Raw genomic sequence first — 10250 nt, 5'->3', positions numbered from 1 at the left:
ATGGTGAACTCCCATCTGTACTAAAAATACAAAAATTAGCTGTTAGCCAGCTGTGGTAGCGCATGCCTGTAATCCCAGCTACTCAGGAGGCTGTGGCAGGAGAATCGCTTGAACCTGGGAGGCGGAGGTTGCAGTGAGCTGAGATCGTGCCATTACACTCCAGCCTGGGTGACAGAGTGAGATCTCCGTCTGAAAAAAAAAAAAAAAAAGGCCATGTGCGGTGGCTCACACCTGTAATCCGAGCACTTTGGGAGGCTGAGGCAGGCGGATCACGAGGTCAGGAGTTCAAGACCAGCCTGGCCAACGTGGTAAAACCCCGTGTCTACTAAAAATACAAAAATTAGCCAGGCATAGTGGCACACGCCTGTAGTCCCAACTACTGGGGAGGCTGAGGAAGAAGAATCATTTGAACCCAGGAGGCAGAGGTTGTGATGAGCTGAGATTGTGCCACTGCACTCCAGCCTGGGCAACAAAGCGAGACTCCATCTCAAACAAACAAACAAAAAAAAAGGATGGCATTCTGACACATACCACAATGTGAATACACCTTGACAACATTGTGCTCAGTGAAATAGGCAGACACAAAAGGACAGACACTGTATGATTCCACTTATATGAGTATCTAGTCAGATTCATAAAGACAATGTAGAACAGAGGTTTCCAGGAACTGGGGGAAAATAGGAATGAGGAGCTTAGTGTTTAATGGGGGCAGAGTTTCAGTTTGGGAAGGAGAATAGCGTTCTGGAGCCTGGGCGCAGTGGCTCGCGCCTGTAACCCCAGCACTTTGGGAGGTCAAGGCAGGCGAATCGCTGGGGCCCAGGAATTCAAGACCAGCCTGGGCAACATGGCAAAACCCTGTCTCTACAAAAAATTAGCCAGGCATGGTGGCATGCGCCTGTAGTTCCAGCTACTCTAGGGGTTAAGGTAAGAGGGTCATCTGAGCCTGGGAGGTCAAAGTCGCACTCCAGCCTGGGTGACAGAGTGAGACCCTGTCAAAAAAAAAAAAAAAAAAGCTGGCCAGAGTTCGAGACCAGCCTGGCCAACATGGTGAAACCTTGTCTCTCCAAAAATACAAAAATTAGCCAGGTGGGGGCCGGGCGCGGTGGCTCACGCCTGTAATCCCAGCTCTTTGGGAAGCCGAGGCGGGCGGATCACGAGGTCAGGAGATTGAGACCATCCTGGCTAATAGGGTGAAACCCTGTCTCCACTAAAAATACAAAAAATTAGCCGGGTGTGGTGGCAGGAGCCTGTAGTCCCAGCTACTCGGGAGGCTGAGGCAGGAGAATGGTCTGAACCCAGGAGGCGGAGCTTGCAGTGAGCCGAGATCGCGCCACTGCACTCCAGCCTGGGCAACAGAGCGAGACTCCATCTCAAAAAAATAAATAAATAAAATATTAGCCAGGTGGGGTGGCGGGCACTTGTAGTTCCAGCTACTTGGGAGGCTGACGTGGGAGAATCACTTGAACAGAGGAGGCAGCGGTTGTCGTGAGCCAAGATTGCACCACTGCGCTCCAGCCTGGGGGACACAGTAAGACTTTGTCTTAAAAAAAAAAAATAGTTCTGGAGATGTATGGTGGTGATGGTTACCCAACAGTGTGAAGGTACTTAATGCCATGAAACCGTACAGTTAGTTGCGATGGTAAATTTTACATGTATTTTAGCACAATTAAAATATACGTATATAATACATCTATCTATGCATCTAAACCAGATGCTGCGAGACAGGAAGAGGAGCTGGTGAAGGCATGCAGTGCTGGAAGGGTCCTGAGGGGGACGGTCCCTGCCTAGGGTCCCCTGCGCAGTCTGGGAAGGCTGGCCACTGCTGTCTGCAGATGAGCTGGTTGTCCCGGCTGTCCTGGACTCCCTAAAGGCAGGTGCGCACACAACCACTAGAGGGCAGCATGGGCTGGCGAACGGGGAGCCCGGGCATGAATGATTTCAGGGTTCACCCGGGTCCTCAACTTCTCCAAACTGCAAGAGGGGAAGGGTCATTCCGGCCCACCCACCACGCAGGGTTGCAGTGAGGCTAAGAGGAGAGAACAGATTGCAAAACTAGAAAGTGTCCAGCCTGGGCCAGGCACGGTGGCTCACGCCTGTAATCCCAGCACTTTGGGAGGCAGAGGCCGGTGGATCACCTGAGGTCAGGAGTTCGAGATCAGCCTGACCAATACGGTGAGACCCTCGTCTCTACTAAAAATACAAAAATTAGCCGGGCATGGTGGCGTGTGCCTGTAGTCCCAGCTATTCAGGAGACTGAGACAGGAGAATCGCTTGAACCCAGAAGGCGGAGGTTGCAGTGAGCCAAGATCATGCCACTGCACTCCAGCCTGGGCGATAGAGCTAGACTCTCTCTCAGAGAAAGACTCTGTCTCAAAAAAAAAAAAAAAAAAAAAAAAAGAGAAGGAGACCAAGGTGCAACTTTCTTCGGTTGTCCAGAATCCGGGTTCATCCCACACCAGCCACCTCCACCATGCTGTGAAGTTTGACCCCAGAGAGATCAAAGTTGTATACCTGAGGTGCACTGGAGGTGAAGTCGCTGCTTCTGCGCTGGCCCCCAAGATCGGCCCCCTGGGTCTGTCTCCAAAAAACGTTGGTGATAACATTGCCAAGGCAACGGGTTACCGGAAGGGCCTGAGGATTACAGTGAAACTGACCATTCAGAACAGACAGGCCCAGACTGAGGTGGTGCCTTCTGCCTCTGCCCTGATCATCAAAGCCCTCAGGGAACCACTAAGAGACAGAAAGAAACAGAAAAACATTAAACACAGTGGGAATATCACTTTTGATGAGATTGTCAACATTGCTTGACACACCTGGCACCGATCTTTAGCCAGGGAACTCTCTGGAACCATTAAAGAGATCCTGGGGACTGCCCAGTCTGTGGACTGTAATGTTGATGGCCGCTACCCTCATGACATCATAGATGACATCAACAGTGGTGCTGTGGAATGCCCAGCCAGTTAAGAAGCAGAAAGGAAAATATTTCAATAAAGGATCCCTTGACAACTGGCGGAAAAAAAAGAAAAAGAAAGAGTGTCCAGCCTGGGCAAAGTGGAGAAACTCCATCTCTACTAAAAATAGAAAAATTAGGCAGGGCCAGGCACGGTGACTCATGCCTGTAATCCCAGCACTTTGGGAGGCCGAGGCGGGTGGATCACCTGAGGTCAGGAGTTCGTGACCAGCCTCAACATGGAGAAACCCCGTCTCTACTATAAAAATACAAAATTAGCCGGGCGTGGTGGTGCATGCCTGTAATCCCAGCTACTCGGGAGGCTGAGGCAGGAGAATTGCTTGAACCTGGGAGGCGGAGGTTGCGGTGAGCCGAGATCGCGCCATTGCACTCCAGCCTGGGCAACAAGAGCGAAACTCCGTCTCAAAAAAAAGAAAAAAGAAAAAAAGAAAAATTAGGCGGGCGTGGTGGTGAGCACCTGTGGTCCCAGCTACTTGGGAAACTGAGTTGGGAGATTCACCTGAGCCTGGGATGCAGAGGTTGCACTAAGCTGAGATCGCACCACACCACTGCCCTCCAGCCTGGGCCACAGAGCGAGACCCTCTCTCCAAAACAAAACAAAACAAAAAACTAGAAAGTGAGTGATATGGCTGTGGAATTGCTGCCTCTGTCCTAGAGACACGCCCTTTTGGAGGGAGACCTGTGTCAGCAGACTGAATTCTTCATTGGCTCAGACCCCCACCTGCTAGGAGGGGCCCACCTGGAAGTCCCCATGCTGCTACCCTGCAATTCCATACCTGGGAACCTGGGCACAGTAAGCACAGAATCAGAGCTGGGACAAAGGACAGCATGGTGCACTGGGAGCCCTGAGCCTTTCCGATGGTCACCCTGTCCCCAGAGGCCCCTTTCCCGAGGGCACACCCAGGTGTGAACTTCACCCAGAACAGGCCACAGGCCAGCCCCTCCAGGGCAACCCAAGCCCCTCCCTACCCTGCTAGAGAGACAAATGGTGGGAACGGGGAATTGAATGGGGGGATGGGGAGAGGGGAGGAGGCTGAGCTGATGAGGAAGAATTGCAGGGACTGAGGACATTTTCCAAAAAATGTTCTCCTCACTTTAATGTACAGTTTATGTAACAAAATAATCTATGAAGTAGCAATTTTGACATTGCCAAAGAGGAGGAAGCTACACATCAGAGAGCTGGTATAACTGCACAAGGCCGCACAGCAGAGACAGGATCAAAGCAGGTCCAGTGAAAACTCTATAGTCCTCCACTACAGACCGACTTCAGAAATCCATATTCTAGAATGTTTCAGAACCCATCGTGTAACACAGGTGCCAATGTCCAACTGAAAAAATCTTTAATGTCTGGAGCTCTGCATCTCTGCATCTTTTTTTTTTTTTTTTTTTTTTTTTTTTGAGACACAGTCTCACTCTGTTGCCCAGGCTGGAGTACAGTGGTGCAAATACAGCTCACTGCAGCTTTGATGATGTCCTGGGCTCAAGCAGTCCTCCTACCTCAGCCTCCCAAGTAGCTGGGACCCCAAGCATGCACCACCACAACTGACTAATTTTTTAAATTTTTTGTAAAGACGGGGTTTTACCATGCTGCTTAGGCTGATTTGGAACTCTTGGCCTCAAGCAATCCTCCTGCCTCAGCCTCCCAAGTGCTGGGATTACAGGAGTGAGCCACCGTGCCCAGCTAAGACCTGCATTTTTTTTTTTTTTTTTTTTTTTTTTTTTTTTTTTTTTTTAGAGATGAGGTCTCTCTATGTTGCCCAGGCTGGTCTTGAACTTCTGAGCTCAAGTGATCCTCCTGCTTTGGCCTCCCAAAGTGCTAGAATTACGTGTGTGAGCCACCACGCCAGGCCAAGACCTGCATCTTAAGAGGGGGAGTTTAGACTGCAGGCCTCTTGCTTGCAAGTGACATATAATTTTCCCAATCCATCCAGAAAGGTCCTTGTATCCTGTATGACTCATACTAATTCTCAGAGAGTGAGCATCAGATTAGAGAGACTCTGGAGTATACCCTGCTCATAACCTTCCTTCTGCAGAAAAAAATGTGTGTGATTCAGTGGAAAATAATGCACTATCTACACCCAGCACACCCTTCCTGGTTATCAGATTCTAGCCTTTTATTGTCTTTGAGCGACTTTACAGCTCTGTAAATTGTAGGTAAATGATATAGTGCCCTGTCTAGTAGAGGTTCTCCCTCGCTCTCTTGTTGAAAAACCAGTTTTCATTTGCACATTCATTTCAATATTCCTGACCTATGAATGTGACTGTTCTTAGCTGCCCCCCATTTTTTTTTTGAGACAGAGTCTCGCTCTGTCACCCAGACTGGAGCAGAGCACAGTGGCATGATCTCAGCTCACTGCAACCTCCGCCTCCTGGGTTTAAGCGATTCTCCTGCGTCAGCCTCCCAAGTAGCTGGGATTACAGGCATATGCCATGATGCCCAGCTAATTTTTGTATTTTTAGTAGAGACGGGGTTTCACCATGTTGGCCAGACTGGTCTTGAACTCCTGACCTCAGGCAATCCACCTGCCTCGGCCTCCCAAAGTGCTGGGATTACAGGCGTGAGCCACTGCGCCCGGCCCTTAGCTGCCCTTTTGAGCTGGTTATAACATCACCTGGCTCCCTTATGAGTTAAATAAAATGGTTAATACCTATTCATTTTCTATCTTTGTGGGAGTCATGATTTTACCTTCTTTTGAAAATGAAAATGACCTTGCAACACTTCCTTCACCAGGTGTTTATGACAGCTCCTTTAGGCCAGAGGAGGTGGTGGGGTCCCTTGCAGGGCATCCCATGAGGTGGAATTAAGAGCAGCTGGCCGGTGGCCTCTGTTCCCCAGAGCGGTCTCTGAATGGGAAGGGAGGGGAGGGGAGGAGGAAGACAGGAGGGAGGGGTTCTGCCCAGTGGATGGGATAAGGTCTTAGCAAGACCTAGATTCTCGGGCTGGGTGAAGTGGCTCATGTCTATAATCCCAGCAATTTGGGAGCCGAGGCAGGAGGATCACTTGAGCCCAGGAGTTCTATTTCAGCCTGGGCAATGGAGTGAGACCCCATCTCTACAAAAACAAAAAAAAACCTGGACTCTCTCTCTGGTTAAGCTCCTAGCCAGCTATTTGACCTTGAGACACAAAGTCTTCAAGTTTTGAGGGTGAGGAAGGGTGTCAAAAACTGACATTTATTTCCTGAGCTCTTGTCTGTCTTGTTTGGGGTGAGGATGGAGAGGTGGGATGATTGACTACGCTGAACAGGAAGCTAGGTTTCAGGAGTTAGGCAGCCTGCCTGGGATCGAGACTCCTTGATGAGGATACTGACAGTAATAACAACAGCAGCAGCTACCATTTCGTGGGCATGCATATGCCCATATATATTATCTCATTTAGTTCCCACTGCTTCCTGGAAGGAAGGAATGATCTATGATCCCATCGTTCACACAGGGAGACGAAGGCTCAAGGTCACACCACATAGATTCCGGCTCTATATTTAGCCAAGTCCTAAACCCTTTATTCCACTGCCTTAGCCTCCTAGATGAGACAGGGCAATCCCTTGGCCACTGAATTGCTTTTTTCCTCACCTACAAAACAAAGAGAATTATTACCTTGATCATACACATAAAGGAATGCAATGGCAGATGACCAAATGTCATGTGGTTTCCTGGGATGGATTCTGGAAAGGAAGAAAGGACATTAGTGGAAAATCTGGTGAAATCCCAGTAAAGTCTGGAGTTTGGTGAGTCATGTTGTACCAATGTCAGTTTCCTAGTTTGGACAAATGTGCCATAGTTGCGTGAGATTTTTTTTTTTTTTTTTTTCTGAGACAGTGTCTTGCTCTGTCACCCAGGTTGGAGTGCAGTGGCGCGATCTTGGCTCACTGCAAGCTCCGCCTCCCGGGTTCACGCCATTCTCCTGCCTCAGCCTCCTGAGTAGCTGGGACTACAGGTGCCCGCCACGACGCCTGGCTAATGTTTTGTATTTTTAGAAGAGACGAGGTTTCACCGTGTTAGCCAGGATGGTCTCGATCTCCTGACCTCGTGAACCGCCTGCCTCGGCTTCCCAAAGTGTTGGGATTACAGGCGTGAGCCACCGCACCCGGCTGTTGTTTTTTTTTTTTTAAGACGGAGTCTTGCTCTGTCACCAGGCTGGAGCGCAGTAGAGCGATCTTGGCTCACTGCAACCTCTGCCTCCCAGGTTCAAGCAATTCCCCTGCCTCAGCCTCCCAAGTAGCTGGGACTACAGGCACACACCACCACGCCTGGCTAATTTTTTGTATTTTAGTAGAGACGGGGTTTCACCATGTTGGTCAGGATGGTCTCGATCTCCTGACCTCGTGATCTGCCCACCTCGGCCTCCCAAAGTGCTGGGATTACAGGCGTGAGCCTCCATGCCCAGCCTCAATAAATCTAAAGTTATTTTGAAATCAAAAGTTTCTTATCTAACAAACTAACGGGATAAAGGGGAAAGTCTTTGAGCCTGAGCTCCTGGATGCCCTGCCTCTCACTGATGATGTAAGAACAAGGGGGTGAGAGGAGGCCATCACATACTCTTCTGCCAACAGGAAAGTCGGGCTGAGAGGGGAGTCATGTCTGGACAAGGCAGAGGGGCCTACCGACTGAGAAGAGGGCAGAGAAGAGGAGTGGGGGACCTGACCCAATATCTATAGCATGTGGGAGACAAGTGCCAAGTAGGAAGAGGATGGTGAGGGTCTCAGAAGATCAGAGTGACCTTCACCCAGTGTGGGTGGTAATTTTTTTCCTTCCCACCTTCATCCTCCTCCTCGCAGAGGTGATCAGATGTTTGCAGGTGCCTGCTTGTGTTTACAAGTAGGTCTTGGAAGATAAGAGAGGCAGTGGCAGGGGTGGGAAAGCCCTGTTCTGGCAGTCAGGACACCCAGGGCTTGGCCACTAACCAGCTGTGTGAGCTCGGCCGGTCTCACACCCTCTCTGGGTTATGGATTCCTGAGGAATCCATAAACACAGCAAGGATTCCTCAGGAAAACACAATATGGGCCAGGCACGGTGGCTCACGCCTGTAATTCCAGCACCTTGGGAGGCCGAGGCAGGTGGATCACCTAAGGTCTGGAGTTTGAGACCAGCCTGGCCAACATGGTAAAATCCCATCTCTACTAAAAATACAAAAAATTAGGCCGGGCGCGGTGGCTCATGCCTGTAATCCCAGCACTTTGGGAGGCCGAGGCGGGCAGATCACCTGAGGTCAGGAGTTGGAGACCAGCCTGACCAACACGGAGAAACCCCGTCTCTACTAAAAATACAAAATTAGCCAGGCATGGTGGCACATGCCTGTAATCCCAGCTACTCGGGAGGCTGAGGCAGGAAAATCGCTTGAAACCAGGAGGTGGAGGTTGCAGTGAGCTGAGATTGTGCCACTGCACTCCAGCCTGGGCAACAAGAGCAAAACTCCATCTCAAAAACAAACAAACAAACAAAAAACACAATACGACCCAGGAATCCTGAACTGGTCCTTTACAGTTAGCAGGATCCCAAACTTCAGACCACAGGGAGGGGCTGGCTGAAGCAGGAGAGAAACCCATGAGGGGTTACCCTGAGGGCCCAATCAGAAGACACATGGGGGTCAGGGAGGGTTAAGAACGCTCTCTGGGGCCTGTGAGTCATGGGCCTGGCAGCTTGGGGTTTCCCAAGACTGCTCAGACGGGCTGTGGCATGCAGGGAGCTCAGCCGGAACCTCCCTTGCAAATCTGCACCCTTTCCCCCAGCAACCCCCCCGCTTCCAGCACCCCTCTGACCAGCAACCCCTCCTTGGCAGGTAGAACTCCCAAGGGCCCACCCTGAGATGGCTTCAAATCAAGTCCCACGGGCAGAAAGCAAACAGTGGCTCCAGTGTGCCCAGAGATCCCACTTCATTCATTCATTTGTTCATTAACTCACTCTTTACTAAAATAGTCATTGACCCCTCCCATCTGCCAGTCACTGCCCTTGGCACAGAGCTCAGTTTAATGGAAAAAGGAGAAAAGAGAACAGTCCGTGCTGGGGAGGCACAGCCAGGAGTCCAGGAGGGCAGGCCATGGAGAAAGTGATGTCAGAGCTGGGCCTAAAGGGTGTGCAGGGGTCAGCCAGGCGAGGCTCTGGAACAAGAGCTATCCAGGCGCTTGCCCTCTGAGCTGGGCACAGCTGAATGTGGCTGAGCATGTGGGAAGTGCAGGATGAGGGCCAGACCCAGGCAGGAACCAAAGCAGCAAGGCTTCCTAGACTCTGTGCCAGGATTGGGGCTTTTTCCCAGGGGGGCAACGGTGAGAAGGAAGAACCCCAAGCCAGTAGAACCCCAAGCCGGTAGGGCAGATGAACTTGCCATAGAGTCCAACTGCCCATAACCACAGAGGTGGTGGCCGGGGCCCAGAGAGGGTGTGAGACCGTCCAAGCTCACACAGCTGGTTAGTGGCCAAGCCCTGGGTGTCCTGACTGCCAGAACAGGGCTTTCCCACCCCTCCCACTGCCTCTCTTATCTTCCAAGACCTACTTGTAAACACAGGCAGGCACCTGCAAACATCTGATCACCTCTGCGAGGAGGAGGATGAAGGTGGGGGAATGAAGGCGTGCAGGTGAATCAGGTCAGTGTTGCTCATAGGCTGACCCAGTGCAGATGGTCCCGTCAGTGGCAAGGAGGGCAGGATTCTGCACGGGTGAGAGCACTTGCCCTAGGGGGATGCAGTGAGTCACTGGGTGCAAAGTTCACACTCCTCCTTCCTCCTGGCTTTGATCTGAGTTCCCTGGAGGGAGGTGCAGCCTGGATTCCTGGAGGCGGGGCCATCTCCTCTCCCTGCCCTGCCCTGTGGGTCCAGACTGGGAGGCCGGCTGTCTCCACTCCTCTCTGAACTCCCACACACACCTTTTCGAGGCCCTAGTAAGTTTCCATGTTGGCCTCACTGGCGGGGTCAGACTTGACCTATCACCTAGGACATTCGCTGCAGGAAGTTGGAAGCTTCCCTCTCCTGCTGAGCTCAGCCATGCGTCTTACTGCCTGGTGCCACATTCCGTTCCCTCCTGTCTCTGGGAGGATGATCAGATCTGGCAGAGAGCCCAGGCCTGCCCAACCAGCGGAACAAAATAAATGACCGCAGGGTGGGACTCCGCGGACACCAAGACACCAGGGAACTCTTGGACTGAGGACCAGAGGAAATAACCCCAGTAGCTGCCCCCGAGCAAGGACCTACTACTGATGCTGCCAACAGCCCCGGGAGACAGAAATATTATCACCCTTATTTTATAGAGAGGAGAAAAGAGGGGTGCAAGGGTCATGGGGACAGTGAATGAT

General features: G+C 51.3%; 1 pseudogene; it reads left to right on the top strand.

Moving 5' to 3' along the window:
- The first annotated feature begins 2404 nt into the window (after positions 1 to 2404).
- On the top strand, positions 2405 to 2964 carry LOC101139099 (large ribosomal subunit protein uL11-like; annotated as a pseudogene).
- The last annotated feature ends 7286 nt before the right edge of the window (positions 2965 to 10250 follow it).

This window comes from Gorilla gorilla, chromosome 1 (assembly GCF_029281585.2).
Source record: "Gorilla gorilla gorilla isolate KB3781 chromosome 1, NHGRI_mGorGor1-v2.1_pri, whole genome shotgun sequence".
Classification (NCBI taxonomy): domain Eukaryota; kingdom Metazoa; phylum Chordata; class Mammalia; order Primates; family Hominidae; genus Gorilla; species Gorilla gorilla.
The sequence above is the reverse complement of the archived record's forward strand: the minus strand, read 5'-3'. Positions and strand labels throughout refer to the sequence as shown.